Source organism: Austrofundulus limnaeus, unplaced genomic scaffold, assembly GCF_001266775.1.
Source record: "Austrofundulus limnaeus strain Quisiro unplaced genomic scaffold, Austrofundulus_limnaeus-1.0 Scaffold237, whole genome shotgun sequence".
NCBI classification, from domain to species: Eukaryota; Metazoa; Chordata; class Actinopteri; order Cyprinodontiformes; family Rivulidae; genus Austrofundulus; species Austrofundulus limnaeus.
This window is the reverse complement of record NW_013952639.1, coordinates 668,508-670,911: the sequence shown is the minus strand read 5'-3', so window position 1 is coordinate 670,911 and position 2,404 is coordinate 668,508. Positions and strand designations below refer to the sequence as shown.

General features: G+C 39.2%; 1 protein-coding gene across 1 annotated transcript in view; it reads left to right on the top strand.

Moving 5' to 3' along the window:
• Nucleotides 1-1,617: 1,617 nt before the first annotated feature.
• Nucleotides 1,618-2,404, top strand: part of LOC106525694 (cytospin-A) — an 18,205-nt gene continuing 17,418 nt past the window's right edge. Inside the window, exon 1 of the mRNA XM_014020009.1 lies at nucleotides 1,618-2,017. The gene's annotated coding sequence lies outside the window, so the exon portion shown is untranslated. The remainder of the gene's footprint in view (nucleotides 2,018-2,404) is intronic.

Sequence of the window (2,404 nt, the reverse complement as noted above, 5' to 3'; positions counted from 1 at the left end):
CACCTGCTGATGTGACAGGCACAAGCTGGTGTAGAAAACACATTTGAACTTGGTCAAAGGTCATTATGCAAGTCCAATGCTGCAGGCAAAGCCATGCTACAATGACATGCTACATGGCAATGCACACTTGTTTTTACATCGTAAAAACCCATGTCTAGTTATTTTTACTGCTTCATTTAAAATTCATGCAATTAATAAAATTTACACAAAAAAAGTATTATTTTGACATTTTTTGGACTTGTCTGGAGTTCATCAAGCTCTGCCTTCCCAGCGTCTGTTTTCCCTGTCTGTAGAGGAATAAATTTGTTTTTTAAAGAGCTTTGTGACAGTGTTCATGGTAATGATAGTGAGTGGGTTCAGCGTGAGAAGACATGCTGGAATTGATTGCTAAGAAACAGATTTTGCAGGGAGGTGTTTAGGTCACCGAGGAATCATGTGGGTGAAGACAGCCAGAAGCTGCGTGAAAACAGCTTCACTCAGTGAGTCCATGGAGGCCAGGCCAGGGAGATTTTTACTTTGTTCTTCACGTTTTTAATTATTCTGAATTAAAAATAGTACTAATAAGAAATAATGAGTTCTGGGTTTCCATTAGACAAGAGGATAATTTGGTATGGATGGACAGAAGCAGCACTGAAAACACCCACTGCAGCATTATTTAAATTAACTACATTATTATTTTTTAACAGAGACTGACCTATGATTTTGCGTGGTTGAGACTCACCATTGTTTATTTGGAGTCAGCTCTGTTAGCAAAATATTTCATAGACCACTGGACAGATTCTGATTAAACTTTCAGGTAATAATTATTAAATGTACACCTTTCATTGATTAATCTTTAGAGCCAATCCCATCCAAAATGGCCGCTACAGCCAAATGACTTTATAGAACACAAAAAGGTCTACTAAGCTGATTTTGCACCTATTATATTTCACATTTTGTGTGGTTGTAGCTAAGAATCATTAACAGCACATTGCTACACTTTGTGCAAGATTGTGTCCGAAAACTTTATCATTAGTTTATTATGGAGTCAGGGTTGTTTGTCTGTTAGCAAAATATCTCACAAACATGGGTGTATCTGGATTTACATTAACTTCTGGAGTCAATCCAGCTTCAGATGGCTACCAAAACCAATCATTGGCCACAAAACATTGTAGCACTGAATGAAATTAATAATAATAAATTACTTGTACAATTGCAACCTATGAACGCTAGAGGGCAGTAAAGACTGATGTGGTGACTGCTCTGTTCATGGTGCTGAAATGTTGTTTATTTACACTTTTTATGTTTAAAATATGCCGAAATCTGAACTGACTGATACTTAAATATAAATTTGTTGTCTTAAGCATCCCCTCATTTGACGGTAATTTGAGTATGAATGAACAACACGAGTCTAAAAAGGTCATTAATGTTTAATATTTGTACTTAAGATTTGCAAATCATTGCATTCTGGTTTTAGTGCAGGTTGAAAACTCCCCAGAGGAAGGGCGGCGGGTGATAAACTATTTCCGCCCTAACTCTGAGGAATTCTACTCGGGATGGTTTCTGATTCACCTGACAGGTGTGACGTCACCCGCGAAAGCATTAACTTGTTACCTGCGAGTCGCCACACCTGCTGGGAACAAAAGATTAAGACTGCAGCCGGTGCGGCGGCTTCTGCTTCCCACGCGACACTTGAAATCTTTAATTTTTTTTTTTTTTTTTGGTCTTATAGTTTTATATTTATTTAATTGTGTTTTATCATCTCGTGCGGTTATTCTTTGAAACGTAATGTCATTATGGTCTTTTTTTATGCGACGAACCGCTGCCGCTGCGCAACCAGTCTCCTGATCTGCCTCCTGCGCTTTTTGCCGCATTGGATTTGAAGGCGAAGCAGCGGAGAGCCCGAAATGGACCCAGTTTCTAGATTGTTGCCACCTTTTTCTGTCGCTGTTGTGTTTTATTAAAGGGGAACAAATATCGTTTTATCTGGGCAGAGAAGAGGAGCCGCAGCTGGGAGAGGGACCCGTCAGTCAGTCAGGTAGGATGGATGAAACTGTGATGGGTTCAAGGACGCACAGTGTTGGACTCGAGACGAGCTAAGAAAATGTCACCAAGGACTTCTTGACTGTGCAGAATTATTAAAAATGCTGGAGAGTGTTAAAAACGTGTGTGTAAGCAGATATCAGTATATTTAGGGAAGTGGTTACCAAAGTTAGGGTTGGCGAGTCCGATCTGGGTCACAAAACATCAAATGGGGGGTCCTTTAGATCAGTGGTTCCCAAACTTTTCAGCTTTTGACCCACAAAATAACAGTAGACCTGTGCCCACAACTATTTTTGGGTGATTAATATTTGTATCAGGTCAACTAACCATGGGCACAGTAACAATATTTATTATTCTACTTTTATACATTTTAGGCAACTAA